This window comes from Acomys russatus, chromosome X (genome assembly GCF_903995435.1).
Source record: "Acomys russatus chromosome X, mAcoRus1.1, whole genome shotgun sequence".
NCBI lineage: Eukaryota > Metazoa > Chordata > Mammalia > Rodentia > Muridae > Acomys > Acomys russatus.
Window position 1 is genome coordinate 58,832,424 of NC_067169.1, and position 10,497 is coordinate 58,842,920.

Genomic DNA, 10,497 nt, shown 5'->3' on the forward strand with positions numbered 1-10,497 from the left:
GACTGAGCTCCCACTGTAAACAGTTCATTCTGCTCTAACCAGAGAAATAAGTGACTTCTATCCCATGCACAGAATAAGCTGTAAAAGATTGTACCTCTGAGAGGGAATGAAAGCCACACACTGTTCTTTTGGGGAGGTGACTTGTTCTATTGATTTAATGATTTTTTTATCCATACTTACTGTTATTGTATTCTTCTCTGTTATTGTCCTACCTTCCTCCCATGCATTTTTCTTCTCATTACTTTTCTTCTATCTTATTTCCTTTACCCAGTTCTCTTTGCTTCTTAATTATTGATAACTTCATCCTTAATAATTTTAAACTACTAATTTCTTACATTAAAATCCTAGCTCTACTCTTTACTAAGTTTACTGAGCATGTATGTGAACTATCTAATTGATATTTTTATGTTTTAATACATTTGTTATAAATCCATTGATTTGATACTGTTGTTATCTATACCCCATGTAAACAGTGGGGAGGCCAAGAACAAAAAACTGTATAAACTAAGAAGACACCTAGGAAAATAAATAAATAAATAAAGTTGGAAAACAAGAAGAATTAATGTCAACAACTGCAAAAATCACACTTTGGTAATATGGGAAATACAAAAAAAGTAAGTCAATGTGATTTATCTAAGAGCTCATTATTAAATACTGACTATAAGCAAAGATACTGAAATAGTTGCAGTGCCAAAGAATTTTAAATCCTAATTTTGACCAATGACCTCAAAGAAGATTCAAACAAGCAGGTAAGTAAAGTAAGGTAATCAGCTCAGCAAAGGAATAAGAAAGTCAGCAACATGTATGGAAAGTTGTGCAGCAAAGTTGAAATTTGGTGAGGGGCAGAGAGAAGGCTGAGGTTTTTATTTTTATTTTTTTAGATTTCTAATGAATATATTTTACAAGTACACTGGAGAGAATCATGCAGTTCTGCCTTCATTGGATGCAATCCTGGGCCACAAGTCTGCACACTCCTTTGCAACTGGACCTGTGATAGTGGAACCTTTAATTTCACCTTTATTGTTTATTATGACCCTTGCATTATTTTCAAAATAAAGAAACACCACATCTTTTATTCATTATGGCTTTCATTGTCAAATGACCACCGTTTTTAAATATATTTTATTAATTTCTTCATGTTACATCTCAATTGTTATCCCATCCCTTGTATCCTCCCATTCCTCCCTCCCTCCCATTTCCCCCTTACTCCCCTGCCCTATAACGGTGATGCTCTCCTATATATGCTCATAGGGTATCAAGTCTCTTCTTGGTAGCCTGCTATCCTTCCTCTGAGTGCCACCAGGCCTCCCCATCCAAGGGAAGTGGTCAAATATGGGGCACCAGAGTTTGTGTGAAAGTCAGTCCCCACTCTCCACTCAACTGTGGAGAATGTCCTGTCCATTGTCTAGATCTGGGTAGGGGTTCGAACTTTACTGCACGTATTGTCCTTAGCTGGTGCCATAGTTTGAGCAGGACCCCTGGGCCCAGATCTGTCCATCATAATGTTCTTATAGGTTTCTAGGACCCTCTGGATCCTTCTATTTCCCCATTCTCCCATGCTTCTCTCACCTAGAGTCCCAATAGGATGTCCTCCCCTCTGTCCCACTTTTCTGGTAAGTGAAGAAGTCCCTTGGGCTAGTGTCCAGATGTAAGTGAGTATATACCATTGCCCACAAATTTCGGGAATTCCTTGTTTTTAATAGCTGAATAGTATTCCATAGTGTAAATGTACCACAGTTTCTTTATCCATTCTTCTACTGAGGGACACTTAGGCCGTTTCCAGGTTCTGGCTATTATGAAATATGGCTGCTATGAACATGGTTGAGCAAATGTTCTTGTGTGCTGGAGCATCTTCTGGGTATATTTCAAGAAATGGAATAGTTAGTTAGGTCTTGAGGAAGCCCTATTCCCAGTTTTCTGAGATAGCACCAGATAGATTTCCAAAGAAATGGTAAACCTCCTTAGTCATCAGGGAAATGCAAATCAAAACAACTCTGAGATTCCATCTTACACCCATCAGAATGGCTAAGATCAAAAATTCAAGTGACACCACATGCTGGCGAGGATGTGGGGAGAGAGGAACACTCCTTCATTGCTGGTGAGAATGCAAACTAGTACAAATGACCACTGTTGAATGGATCTTTTTTTCTTAGTTCTGGCATGCCTTTCTTAACTATGGCCATCACCATGTCACGCACACCTGTGGAGCCTGCGCTGCTGTGGTACCCTCAAGGGCAAGGGACTGCGGATTTAACACACAATAAAACAGCGGGTCCTTCGTCCTAAGAGAGCAACTGGCCTTTATTCAGCATCCAAAGAGCCATTTTATAGGAAGCAAAGCAGGAATGCCACTCACAGGTGAAATCCCTCAAGAGGTAATTGTGCACACAAGGGAAAGTCCCAAGGAAGTGAGGGGTGCATTTCTCAGAGCAGTAACCATAACTAGCTAACCAACATAAGCACAGACACAGAAGCTGCTAAAAACAGGACATGCAACAGCAAGACAGGCAGGCAGCCCAGTCGGGCCTGGTTCCCCAAGGTCCCCCCTTTATATAAAATACAAATGAGCCAGGACATTAGTTTCCTATCTTACCCGTCATTGGAAAGGCTTTGTGTGTCAAAACCCTCCTGTCTTAGGTCGATAGGTACCTCCATGGTCTTACCCATCATTGGGAACTCATTTATCAAGGCTCAGCCAAGTCTGGGCAGTGGGGTTATCCCCTGCCAAAGGCATGAGGACCTGTTTGGTATGGAACTGTTGAAATGCCCGTTGCTTTCTCATGTGGCAAAGGCTGCAGAACAGAAAACCTCCTAAGCCACATAGCAGGATGCCTAGCACGATAGCATCGCTTCAGCTTTTTAGCAAACTTCCCAACATCTGTAGGCCCTTTATAAAGGCATTCCCCCCGTAATGGGTGGAACTCCAGTCTCCTGTAATAAAGCTGTTCGTTGATTAAGATTTTGGCTAGCCAATTGTATCATAGAATTTAGGGAATTCTGAGTAAGCAATGCACTGGCCACCTCATCTGAGAGTTTATCCATCGTGTGTGCAGTAGTAACAGACTGGGAAATGGCAATGCCTGCAGCGGGAGCAGCAGGAGCTGTCACAGCAATGGCGATAATAACAGCGGCAGTAATTCCGAAATCTCTCCTTTCACGATAGATCACCAGGCCTTTCCCGCCATCATGCGCCACAGGAAAGAGAACCATTCCAGGTGTCCGTGCCACCACAGACATCACTCCAGCAACTTCGTAAATGGCAAACCTGCAGGGAACAGTTTAAAGTCTCCCTCCCAAGGGAGTCATTAGTAACCAAAAAAGAAAAAAAAGGAGAGGTTGTGGGATAAAATGCACAGGTTGAATCACTTGAAGGGCAGGTGTCTGCAAGGCTCCGCACAGCTGTCTTGACGGGGCTTGGAGCAGACCCTGAGGCCCGTTTCCCTGCAGTGGCCTCCCTTGTCTATCTGTCCTAGAATGGCCCTCATTTCCTCAATGATACCCTCATTGGCAACATGGACATAAGCCTGGCTTGGTATGATCAACTCTGTCTCGAGCTTGTCCAGTCTCCCTTTGAACACATTCTCTCTTGAAGTGTCCTGTCTGGCCACATCTGAAACATGTTTTCTGCTGGACTCCCCCAGAAGGTGACCGTCCCTGGACAACAGAAGCTATTACTTGCCCCATTATGTGAATAGTATCTATACTTCAGCAAATTTTCAGATAGTCATTCACACTTTTATATTTATAAGGCCTAAGGGCTTCTTTAAACTGGAGGGCTTCATGCTGTCTCTGCGTTTGCCCTAGGTTAGTTGGGTGAGGCACTTCAACTACTGGAAAGATTACTCTCTGAGAGGGAGCAAAAGGCTCTGCCAAAGATAATTGACTTTGATAATCTGGGTTATACGCCAGGGGCCGCTCTCCTCTAGTTTCCTTTTCTTTGATCTTACACTCCCTCAACTTCTTCTTGGGGGCCCAGATTTCAGAGGTTAAAGTTGCCTCTTCCTCCTCAGAATTAGAAGAAGATATATCAGAGGCAGTCTCAGAAGGAACCAAATATTTTACAGATTTCTCCTCCTGCACTTCATTCAGGGCAAGTTCCATACTTCCTAGCTGCTTTCTTATTTTCTTTGTTTCTAACCACATCCCTAATGAGACGTCATAATAAAAAGGTAGCAATAGGAACACTGTTGGATCCTTCCTTTTGTGAAATCCTCTGGAGGTCAGACTTCACCTGATCCCAATCTTGGATATTTAGCTCTTCTGATATCATAAACCAAGGGCTACTCAATTCTATTGTTTTTTATAAAATCTTCAACAGTCTTATGCTTAATCCCGGTGCCTTGATCCTCTAACAATCTCACTAGATCCACCAGAACTGTGGAAGAACTTGTGGCACCCATTTCCAATATGCCCGTTTCCTACCTTTGTGAGGCGCTGGCCAGCTTCCCTGGGCGATCCGTCAGCTTCCTCCCTTCTTTGCCAATCTCGGTGAGACCTCCACTTATGGTGCCTGTGCCACCGCAGTACCAAGTCAAGGGCGAGGGACTGCAGATTTAACACACAATAAAACAGCGGGTCCTTCGTCCTAAGAGAGTGATAGCCTTTGTTCAGTGTCCAAAGAGCCTTTTTATAGGCAGCAAAGAAGAAATGCCACTCACAGGTGAAATCCCTTAAGAGGTGATTGAACACACGAGTGAAAGTCCCAAGGAAGGGAGGGTTGCATTCTCAGAGTGGTAACCACGACTAGCTAACCAACATAAGCACAGACACGGAAACTGCTAAAAACTGGACATGCAACAGCAAGACAGGCAGGCAGCCCAGTCAGGCCTGGTTCCCACACACACCAGCTGCAGGAAGCCTGTTCAGCCATCCTTTGATTCCCTTCACAGAGATGATATACAAAATTTTGACTCCTGTATTGTCAGCACAGCTAATCACAGCTACTACTGAAAGACCTAGGGAAATCCAGAATTTCACCCCAGAGTACCCACCACATCCTCACTTTGACATCTTGGGCACCCAGGAAAAGTCAGAAAGGCTGAAGTTTTTAAGATGAAAGATTCAATAAGCCAAATCTTAAAAAAAATGCCAGCAAGGATTGCCAAATAAGTAGAGCTAACCCCAATGTTCCACAAATATACTACAAAAAAGGAAAGAAAGAAAGAAAGAAAACACAAAGAAGAAATGAAGGCTACAAAACTCATTCTATATAGCTAGTATTACTATAATATGAAAATTAGAAAATGACAACAACAACAAAAAAATAAACTAATTTCTCTGACGAACACAGACATACAAATTCTCCATACATACTTGCAAACTGAATTCAAGAATGTGTTAGGAAGATCATATATGACAATCAAATTGGTATTCAAGTATAGTTCAATATATGCTAGTCAAAAAAGTATAGTATGGCAAATAAACAGACTCAAGAATAGAAACCATGGCATGATCTCAACAGATAGATGTGGGAAACTTCAACATCCTTTCATTACAAAAGCCCTGAAAATAAGGAGTTCAAGCAGCAAAGCTATCTTGAGTAAAACATGTAATGATAGGAATATAACAATACCTAATACATGTAATATGTAATACAACCTAATAAGTAATTGTACTAAATGGTATAGTGGCTGTTTAAAATGTATGAATGAACCAGAATAAATTTATAAGTAACTATATAAATTTTGCCACTGCCAATTACTAGTTATGAAAATTGAGCAGTATTTAAATTATACCAGCTTCAGTTTCATGTGCAAAGTGGAACTCTTAGTACTTCACTTGGATTATGGGAGAGATCATGTACATTAGCTCATGCATAATAAATATGTAATAAATAGTAGTTTTCTTTCATTCCACTGTAAGATCCATAAAATAGGATTAAATATGTAAGGAAGGATAAGATGAAGCACCTCGTGTTTGGTTAATAAAGAATCTTCTTAAATAGTATTCTAAACAAAGGAGAAATGATAAGAAAAAGCCAATGGAGTTTAAAGGCAATGTGTATATACATTAGAGAAAGCAGTCTAGGTTTGCTGCTAGTAGGAGAATGGAAGTGGCATCCAGAGATCTTAGATTTGAGAAGACAAAAGAGAGGAACTTTGTTAGTAAAATAATGAAGACAGAGTCATGATAATTTAATGAAAAAATCACAAACCCCCCTGAGAATATACTGGAAGGAGTGCAGTGGTAGATATTCTTTTGGATATGTCTAAATACTACCATAACGGATAACTCAAGAAAAACTACAAACTCATAGATAATATCTACAAGTCAAGTAGGTGATGAGATAATTCCAAGAACACCAAAATGCTAGCAACGCTTCTAAGGCTTGAATGGAATCACTGTCAGTATACAGGAAAACAGAATTAAGCTTTGGGACATCTGAAAGATGTGAAACAGGAAAATACGAAAATGACTCATGGGCACTTATGGAAAAGCACAGTGAGAAAAACTGAGAACAACCACTGAAAGGCATGATTTCCCAATCCACCAGCAAATGAGTGCAAAAGTCTGTGGTGTGGTCTAAATTAGTAGAGTAGTTAAGTTCCTGTGAATTCTTGACACTGCATTACTAAGAATTTCTTCTGACATTGGCCTCAAATCAAAGAGAAACTGGAAGGAATGGAAGCAAAATATAACTGGATAAAATAGAGAAAAGATAAGTCCCAGATAAAAGGCGACTAAGGAGTGAAGTACCACAAGACCTCAGAAAGAAAGCTAATATAATTTTGAACTCTACAAAAACAAAATCCCCAAAGAGAAGATGAGAGCTGGGAAATTAGAAAATAATCCATGAGGGCTGGAGAGATGGCCCAGAGGTTAAGAGCACTGTCTTTTCTTCCAAAGGTCCTGAGTTCAGTTCCCAGCAACCACATGGTAGCTCACAACCATCTATAATGAGATCTGGTGCCCTCTTCTAGTATGATGGCATACATGTGGGCAGAATATTCTATGGATAATAAATAAATAAATCTTAAAAAAAAGAAAAGAATCCATGAAACATGTATGCCATAAATTTTCAGACAAAATTTCACAGAAAAATTATCCTCAATACCTTTACATAAAATCACTGCAAAAGTAGAGAGGTGGGGAGGATGTGGGAAAGAATATGATCAAATACATTGCATGAAAAATAAATAAAAATATAAATTAATTATAAAATGAGCCCATTAAAATGAAGGGAATATAAATTTCAGGTCAGAGAACAAATAAAAAACATTACAATCTTTTTAATAAACAAAATGACACTGGGAAAGTGATATAAAACACAGAAAACAATCTACTAAAAATAAAAAGTAGAAAACTCTGAGACCAAATCTGGAAGAATAAAATAAAATAATAGGAAATCTTTCAGAGTATATAATCAAACTAGAAGACAAACAGTATTAAATAAAAAAATAGATGATACTTTGAGAGACAAGACATAGGAGATAAGATGAGGAAAAACATTAAAGAAGAAAGCAAGTAAAGGTTTTTTTGTTTGTTTTGTTTTGTTTTGAGAAGGTTTTCTCTGTGTAGCCTTGGCTGTCCTGGGCTCTCTTTGTAGACCAGGCTGGCTTTGAACTCACAGAGATCTGCCTGCCTTTGCCTCCCAGAGCGCTGGGATTACAGCCGTGTGCCACTGAACCTTGCTTAAGTGTATTTAATGTAATAAAAACTAAAGAATTCAAAGAGGAGCTAAAATGCAGATTCTGTGAAACTAGGAATTAAGGGATTAAGAAACTAAATAACAGGAAATAAAGAAATCTTAAAAGCTATAATTCAAGAAAACTTAATAGAAATGAAAAAGGTTATGAGCTTTATCATTAAAGAATATTACATAAAGCCGCGCAGTGGTGGTGCACGCCTTTAATCCCAGCACTTGGGAGGCAGAGGCAGCCTAGTCTACAAAGAGAGTCCAGGACAGCCAGGGCTCTGCTACACTGTCTCGAAACCTTCCCCCCCCCCCCGCCAAAAATAAAAATAAAAGAATATTATATAGCTGAAAGTATCAGCAAATTTTGAAAAAATGCTATGTCATATTCTTGAAGATTTATTGAACTATTAAAAAACAAGAGAATATTCTACGGGCATCTAGATAGCAGTGGTTCTTTCTTTAAAGTGTGAAGCGTGTAGTGTGCGCATGTGTAGTGTAGGTTGCCTTGGTGCTAGAAGAGGATGTGGGGTCCCCTGGAGCTGGAGTGGCAGGAGGTTGTTAGTAACCAGGGCAGGAGCTGGGAACCAAACTCAGATCCTCTGAATGAGGAGTAAACTTGTAACTGCTTAGCCATCCCTCCACCTCCCTAGAGCACAGATTCTTAACCGTGGTTATGTTTTTCGCAAAAGGAACATTTGTCATTGTCTAGAGATATTTCTGGTTGTCACAAATAACTTGCACAGACCACAAATTTTATTAAGTATTCTTAGAAGCACAGGACAGGAAACCCCACATACAAAACTGTTATTGAGGCAAAAAGTATCAATATTGCCGAGATTTAGAACCCCCCACCAAAGCCTGCCTCACTGGTGCACATCTGGAATACCAACGACTCTGGGAGACAAGGATGAAAAGATCACTTGAACTCAAGAGTTTGAGATCAGCCTGGGAAATATACTGAGAGATGATACAAAATGATCTGAACAAAGCCAGCAAATGCCTTATGAAGAAAAAATGATGACCATTATCTTTTAACAGAAATACTCCAAGCCAGGAAAAAAGAAGGAAAATTATGTATTTAATGCATGCAAATATACAAGCCCAGATGTAAAAACAGATGATGAGCATTACGTTATATTTACTTATAGTATATATAACACAGTATTAAATGAAAAGATTGTAAAGGTCAAGCACTGCTCAAGGAATGTAGCTGTAACCGCTATTTATGTTCTGTTCATTTATTTATGTATTACAGTGTATTAGAAAGAACCATCACCAAGGATGTAGGAGGTAGATACCCATCAGATTAGAAATATAAGCCTTGGGAGAAGTAATGGGTCTCACTAGAAGCGTTATTATCTTCCTTGGTTCCGACCAAAACTTCAGACAGGTGCTATCTTTTTTTTTTTCTATTTAGTTTTTTGAGACAGGGTCTCTCTGTGTTATCTTTGCTGTCCTGGACTCACTTTGCAGACCAGGCTGGCCTCAAACTCATAGTGATCTGCCTGCCTCTGCCTCCCGAGTGCTGGGATTAAAGGTGTGTGCCACCACACCTGGATGCTATCTTTTTATACACCATTTCTGAGGAAATCATGTAGGTGTAAGGTAGTGTGGTGATAGAACTTATGCCATTTTAAAAGCCTTTATTTTTCTAAAAGATATATTTATTTATTATGTATACAATGTTTTGCCTGCATGTACACCTGCATGCCAGAAGATCTTATTATAGGTGGCTGTGACCCACCATGTGGTTGCTGGGAATTGAACTCAGGACCTTTGGAAGAGTAGCCAGTGCTCTTAATCTCTGAACCACCTCTTCAGCCCTAAAAAGGCTTTTTTTGATGATTCCTGGAGGGAGGATGCTATCTGCTTGATGTCTTCTGTTTCACTATCTAGTCAAGACACAAACTCCTTCATTATTATTCTAAATCATAAAAGCCAAGTGTTTTTACTGCTGCTTCTGAACAGACTCAAGTAAAAATTAAAATGGAGGGGGAGTGAGACTAAGACTGGAATCTATGAACTCTGTGTAGTTTATTTTGATGAGAATTAATCCAGGTCCACATGGAGTCTCACGTACTGAAGTTACATTTGTTCTTGGTACTTAGGAGATTACACATGTTTCTGCCAAAGATAAGGATATAAGACATAATGGTTTAGAATAATAACACCTCTGTTTGCTGAGGTTAGTGAATAAGCTTCTCAAAGTTTTAAAACTCTATGACAAAGAAGTGAATTCTTACTGGTTAGTGTACCTTTTTTGCAAGGGAGCTTCAATGTCTATAGCCTCCTCAGGATACACTTGGTTAAATTGACCTGAGTAGTTTGCTGAGTCCATGTAACTCATGCTGCCTTCTGCATCTTGCAAAATATTTATGCACATTCATACTCTTCTGGTTAGATCAGCAATGATCCTTTCAAACTGAGCCTGGCCAGTGTCATATTTAAGTGGGTGCTACTAAAATCTTCTACTGTAAGATACAGCAAGTTGTCCAGAACAGTGAGACACTTTTACATTTAACTTTTTCAGACACTTCCTGAACACTTTAAAATACAATGTTCTTGATGAAATAAGTCTCTCTCTCTCTCTCTCTCTCTCTCTCTCTCTCTCTCTCTCTCTCTCTCTCTCTCTTTCTGACTTTCTGCCTAATAATGTTATAACCCTAGTATATTAGGGTTGGTCAGGGATTTTACTGTCTAAGAAAGTATTCCTATTAGTAGATTTCATTACAAGCATTTCTGTTTGTTTCTAGGATAAGAAATATTTAAAATATCTGCCACTTAAACTATATTCAACAATTATTTTGTCTTCTCATTTTTCATGTACCCATATGTATATAATAGGGATACATTTACATGGG

General features: G+C 39.3%; 1 pseudogene; it reads right to left on the minus strand.

Annotated features, from left to right (window-relative positions):
* Positions 1-920: 920 nt before the first annotated feature.
* On the minus strand, positions 921-5,010 carry LOC127185604 (60S ribosomal protein L23-like; annotated as a pseudogene).
* Positions 5,011-10,497: the final 5,487 nt, after the last annotated feature.